Here is a 7,222-nt window from a genome sequence, read left to right on the forward strand (position 1 = left end):
TTGTTTTGCGTGGTCACACGATGATATGATAGGAATAGATCCGTCCATCATAACACATAAGCTTAGTGTGGACCCAAAGTGTAAACCCATCCAGCAGAGAAGGAGAAAGTTTGTAACAGAGAGAAATAAGGTGATCAACCAGGAAGTAGATAGCCTGCTGGCGGCAAAGAAAATAAGAGATGTAAAATATCCAGAATGGCTGTCTAACGTAGTAGTGGTGCCAAAAAAGAATGGGAAGTGGAGAGTATGTGTGGACTTCACCGATCTCAACAAAGCATGCCCTAAAGGCCCATTTCCGCTTCCTCATATTGATGCAATGGTGGACGCAACAGCTGGACATGAGATGTTAACATTCCTGGACGCATGGAGTGGATACAATCAGATCAAGATGGATCCTGCAGATCAAGAGAAGACAGCATTTATGTCTGAAAGAGGAATATATTGCTACAACGTTATGCCATTCGGCCTAAAGAATGCATGCTCCACATATCAAAGGCTGTTTAACCGCATGTTCAAAAAGCAGATAGAAAGAACAATGGAGGTGTATATTGATGACATGGTGGTGAAATCAGAAAAAGCCAGAGATCACATGCAACATCTGGCAGAAACATTCAGCACCCTCAGGGAATACAAAATGAAGTTAAACCCATCTAAATGCACCTTCGGGGTATCTTCTGGCAAATTCTTAGGCTATATAGTAAACCAAAAAGAAATAGAGGCTAGCATCGAGCAGATCAAAGCCATATTGCAGCTGGAGTCACCTGAAAAGCCTAAAGATGTTCAAAGACTAGCTGGGAAGATAGCAGCCCTGAACAGGTTCATTTCAAGATCTTCAGATAAATACGCTATTTTACGACATACTAAGGAAAAGCCAGAAGTTTGACTGGACCTCTGAGCACGAGCAAGCCTTCAGAGAGCTGAAGCACTATCTCAGCAGCCCGCCGCTGCTGTCAAAGCCAAAGCCAGGAGAACCATTATTCTGTACCTAGCCGTCACGAAGTGGCGGCGAGTCTTTGTCTTGGTCGAGGAGAGCGCAAGAAAAGGAGCGAAGCTTGTATACTACGTGAGCAAGTCTCTGCTGCCGGCAGAGACCAGGTACACATCTCTTGAAAAGTTAGTACTAGCATTAGTAGTAGCATCTCGCAAACTGCGCCCCTATTTTGAGTCACACATCATACATGTCGTGACCAACTACCCGCTAAAAGCTATCATGACGAAAGCCGAATCGGGAAGAATGTCTAAATGGTCAGTACACCTCAGTGGATATGACATCCAATACGACCCCAGAACAGCAATCAAATCACAAGCACTGGCCGACTTCGTGTCAGACCTCAGTCCTGCCATCCAGAATCTGGCAGATACAGAGATCCTCACCTTAGAGGGAAGCAAGGAGGCAGAAATCTGGCAGATGCATATTGACGGAGCCTCCAACCAAAGGGGAGCAGGCGTAGGATTAATCTTGCGGTCACCAGAGGGAGACCTGATAGCACAAGCAGTAAGATGTGAATTCAAGGCAACCAACAATGAAACAGAATACGAGGCCTTGATATTGGGAATGAAACTAGCCCTGGAATTAGGGGTCAGGCACCTGCACATATCCAATGACTCTTTGCTAATAGTCAACCACGTGAATGATGAATTCATAGCCAGAGACTCGAAGATGATTGCATAATTGAAAGTAGCAAAGTAGATAAAACAGAAATTTGAAACTTGCAAGCTTAAACAGATCCCCAGAGATCAGAACGTGGAAGCAGATGCCCTAGCAACCCTGGGGGCAACATTCAAACCAACAGAGCTATCCAGCATCCCAATAGCACATATGCTGGAACCTTCCATCCAGAAAGCAGATGAGGTAGATAAAGGTGAACTGGAGGATCCACAGAGCGAGAAAGAAATCCAGGCAGTCACAGAGGAAGGCGAGAGCTCACAGTCACCTAACCCAACATCTGAGCAGGCAGATGACTAGGATTGGCGCACACCTTACCTAAACTGGCTACACCATAATAAGCTACCTGACGACAAGAAAGAAGTGAGAGCTTTCAGAGTAAAGGCCTCGAGATTCATACTTATTGATAACGTATTGTTCAGACAGTCACTGACAGGCCCCTACCTACGGTGCCTGGATAAGGAAGAAGCACAGACTGTGTTGCATGCTCTCCACAGTGGCGAATGCGGAAACCATGCAGGGGGCAGGATTCTGGCAAATAAAGCCCTCAGACAGGGATACTATTGGCCTACAATAAAGGCGAGATGCGCGAGTACGCACGCAAATGTGACGCCTGCCAGCGTTCAGACCAATGATTCACCAGCCAGCAGAGCCCCTGCACCCTATCATCTCTCCCTGGCCATTCATGGCATGGGGCATGGACATAATAGGCCCTCTACCACGGGCCACAGGAAACAGAACCTGGATGTTAGAAATGACAGATTACTTCTCCAAGTGGATAGAGGCAGAAGCATTCACGGAGGTAAAACATAAACAGGTCATTTCGTTCATAAAACGAAACATCATTTGCAGATTTGGTATCCCATCAGAAATCATATGTGACAATGGCTCACAATTCATCTCCAACGATACCGAGGGATACTGTGCCAGGTGGAACATCACCTTAAAAAAATCAGCACCTAGGACTCCAAAGTCCAACGGACAAGCTGAATCCAGCAACAAAATCATTATGGACAATCTGAGAAGGAGGTTACAGGAGTTAGGAGGAAAGTGGGTAGATGAATTGCCACTAGTGTTATGGTCAGACAGAACAACACCAAAGATAACAACAGGTCAAACACCCTTCAGCCTAGTGTTTGGCGCAGAAGCAGTCATTCCTTCAGAAGTTCTAGTTCCCACTCACAGGTATGAAAATATGACGAGGGAACTGAACAATACAGAGATGACCAGAAGCCTGGACACAATTGACGAGCTGCGAGCAAGCGCAAAAATCCGTCTTTCGCCTACAAACGATCGGTGGCGGGAGTTATAACAAAAATGTAAAAGTCGAGGCTCCTGGAGGTAAGAGACTGGTTCTCGAGAGGTGTTTCAGAACACCAAGAATCGAAAAGCAGGCAAATTCGCCTACAAATGGGAAGGACCATACCAGGTAGAAGGAGTTGTTGGCCATGGTGCATACAGACTGATGACTATGGACGGTCAAATCATACAACGCCCATGGAACATACTTCACCTGAAGAGATATTACTTTTAATAATAAGTAGACTTTAGCTTTCAGAATAATGTACTGTGAGAAGCCAAATCATTTTTAAAGATAAAATAAAAATCCGATAGTAGGCATACTGCAAATTTCACTCTTATTTCCGGTGTCTTTAGTTATTTTTAAAACTTTAAACTACTATTGGATGGTGTGGTCTGGCAGCGTCCTGGGACCACAATTGCTCTGGTACCCCATGAGATGGCGACAGGTACTTCACGTCATTCTAATAGATTTTCTCATTTTCAGGCTTCTCTAAGTACATCACTTTGAATCCTAGTGTTTATGGTACTTTGAAAGGATGTCTAGCAGGACTGTCAACTGCCAACGCGGGGTGACAAGGCACACGACACTCCAACATGCCTAACCTATTTTCTCCACAAGGAGCACCCTCACCAGGCGGACTGTGGAACATACGAAAGGGAGCCTGGTTGACAGCTGAATACGCTTATCCAACTACCCCTGATACCACCCCCTGGACGTAGCTCGCACTAATCGCAATTAATTAGGGCCCCAGCATGCATGCACAAACGAACATGGAACGTAGGGATATCTGCGCTACCAGAATCCTGTAGCGTCTCCATTTGGTCCTAGAATGACGATAAACTTGCCTCAATGACGCCCATGTTGGCTTAAAACGAGATGAACACACCTTGCGTCATGAACAAGGTTAAGTAGTCCAAAACTGCGGCATACGCCTAAATCAGCCATCCGGTTGACACGGAAGCTAGCTTAGTCTGGATCAGTCTTTTCAGGCTGACCAGGCTGGTCTAAATCAGCCTCCTAGGTTGACACGGCCACTCCTCCTTACATTGCGGCATACGCCTAAATCAGCCATCAGTCGACACGGCGGCCTAGCCGAGTCGAACGTTAGCCTTTTCAGGGTGACAGGACTCGCCTAAATCAGTCAAACAGGCTGACAGGGCAAAAACTTCCTAAAAACAACGAAGATAAACAACAAACACACGTTATGTAAGCTAAAACCTTGTCAAACTATGACAAGGGGCATTTCAAAATGTGGCCAAGAGTACGGCCCAAAGTTTAACCGCCACCTTGGCGGGGCAACCACAAAAGAACAAGTTTAAAACTTACAAAGTCTGCCACCTCTGGGCCAGACTGCCAAAAAAGTTCATCAAAACATAAAAACTTAATTATCGGTCACATTAATGACCTCCACCTCAGCATCTCCTCGCTGTTGACCGCTCATTTAGTCTTTGCACCGGCTTGCATATCCTCGGCCGCCATAGCTCCCGAGCTCCGTCGGCAGCATCCTAGGACATTCCAAAGATCGGCCCAGACTGCTCGGCCAATGCGGGAGAATTCACCTCACCAACTTCGGGCATCGCACGCTCGGATCGGGTTGGGTGGGGTAGAGCATCTCCGGCTACTTTTCCTCTTCCTCTATGGCCTGCTGGGTGGGAACCTCCTCGAGGGCAGCACGCATCCAGCTGATCTTTCCCCGCCAGGTGGCATAGGCAACAACGTTGGTGGCCAGGGAGATCAGCTCACTGATCTTCTCCTCAGAATGCTTCAGGGAGTCAGAAAAAGTGTTGCACACCGCCTGGCTTCGAGCTAGCTGATCAGCCCGTTCCTTCAACTTCTTCTTGGTGATAGCCAACTCAGTCTTCAACTCCACCACACGCTCCTTGGATCAACCCATTTGCTTTGTGCCGAGATCAATGATCTCCTTCACCTCCTGGTTCTTGCATCGGTAGCACGGGCGGTGGTCCGCACTATGTTGATCATCTTCCTATTATAGAGTGCAGACTGAAGAGTCTGGGGCAGGAATAATCAGAAGTCAGCAAAAGAGTTGAGGAGCAGAATTTAAGCAAAAAAGCAGACTAACAGACAGGTAGAAAATGAAGAGTATTTACCATGAAGGCATTGTGCACGTCATTCTCAGCCATCTCCTCTGGGGAGAACTCTGAGAACGTCTCCTTGACAGGAGGGAAGAGCAACTGATCAATCTCCGGCCAATACGGCACCTTGTCCACATTCCCAAAGCTTTCTGGGAAATGAGCAATGATGCCCCTACTAGACGAAGCACGAGGACTGGCAGAAGGAGTAGGCGGATGGCGAGATAACGGGTTAACCTCCAAGAGCTCACGAACAGCAGAACTGGAAACTACGAGAGGAGTCTGAAAAGAGGCAGCAGGAGCACTCCTCTTGGAGGCAGAGGCCACATCAGGGCTGACAGAGGGTCTCTTTCTTTTAGCACTTTGGAGGATGAGTTCCAATTGGTCAACTTTTGAACCTGCAAGCATACATAGTCTCAGATGACAGAATGCTTAAAACACCAGTAGAAAAAACATGCAAATGAAAGTGATTGCAGAAACCTTACCAGAAGACATACTGTGGGCTGACTGAGGAGGATTGGAGGAAGAAGCAGGTGAAAAATCAGGAAGCAGGTCTGGGAACTTTCTCTCAGATTCAGAAATGTTGAACAGCTTGCTGCGGGCAGGGATCTTGGCGCCAATACGGGTAAGGTCACAGGGGCCTGCACGAAGACGATTAAGTAAGCTAGTAAGCAGCGAGATAAAATAAATCAGGCGACAGGAAGACTACTTACTCGAAGTCAGAACCCATTTCTCGAAAATATAATCAGCAGTAGGCTGGATGGAGTCCTTCCTCACGTAGAAGAAGTCCTCAAACCATTTCTCATTACGGGATTTTGACGCATGTCTGAAGGGAGCCTCTCCATGGCCCCGGAATGAGAACCGACCGCCCAGGATCGATCTTTGTACATATGGGCCGGATCGACGAGTGACAGTTGCCAAGTTACTCGACCGGCGGCCAGAGAATAGAGAAGAACTCTCCAAATGGCAGCAGAAATTTGTGCCATGGCGAAATTGTTGGTGAAGATGAAGTCTTGAACGAGTTTAGGGAAAGGAAAACGGAGGCCGTATCTAAACGGATACAGGTAGAAACTAACCCACCCCGGACGAAGGGCATCAGCTTTTTGTCCCGGTTCAGGGATGGCGATTTCCACCCCGTCACCAAGACCAAGCAGATTCTTGATCATAGGAATGTCGGCCGGAGTTAAGGCGGAATCACAGTCATGTGGGTGCTTAAAAAGTCCCCGAGAAGGGAAAGTGGGGTCAAGATTATGGTCGGAGGGTGTGGGGGTTGACGAGGATTGTCGAGTTTTACCCATGATGGAGAGAGAAAATGAAGATTAAAAGAAGAAGAGAAGATGGATTACCTGATGATGGAGACGGGGAAGGGGAACAATGAAGCCGGCGAGGAATGAAGGAGAAGGAAGGTTGAGGGTTTAAGAGAGGGGAATTTTTTGAAATGATTTGAAGTGATTAATGAGAGTGGAAGAGAGACGTTGGAGTTATAAAGAGGAGAGAGGGAGTTGGGTGCAAAGAAAGAGGAGTAGGGCGACTGGAAATGATGGATTGCATGGGAAGGAGTAAAAAGACGGCGTAGGGTTTTTTAGCATTTGGTTACGTAAAATTACTTGCTCGATACTTGAAAGCGTACTTCACAAGAAATTTGGGGCAAACTGTTTAGGCTAAAAATAGCATAATGAAGAAGGCTCGTTTAATAAAGTAAAGGCTATGGATAGAGTGATAAGGAGGAAGGGAGCCCGTGGTCAAGGAAATGGGAAACGGGCTTAAGAAAGATCAGGAGCCCATCATAGAAGGCGCCCGCATTAAGGAAAGAAGTGTCAGGGAGAAGTTAGGGAGAAGTTAAGGAGATCAGAGAGAATTGGTAAGGGAGTCCGGGTTTGGAAAGAGTCCTTATGGAAATTATATTCCCTTTCCATATTCAAGGTAGGATATAACTAGGGTTCTTACCCTATAAATAGCCAAGGAAGCAAATCAAGAGGACATTCAACACACTATATTCAAGACATCCGCTCTTACGCATTCACATCAAATTCCACAGCGTATTATCCTCAAATATACGCTCACCTGAGATCTTGCAGGTGTGACACCTAGCGCCAGCGAGATTAGCATAACATTACGATTGTAATCATCCTCCTATTCATATAGTGTAATACTTGGCAGGGT

Source organism: Silene latifolia, chromosome 6 (assembly GCF_048544455.1).
Source record: "Silene latifolia isolate original U9 population chromosome 6, ASM4854445v1, whole genome shotgun sequence".
NCBI classification, from domain to species: Eukaryota; Viridiplantae; Streptophyta; class Magnoliopsida; order Caryophyllales; family Caryophyllaceae; genus Silene; species Silene latifolia.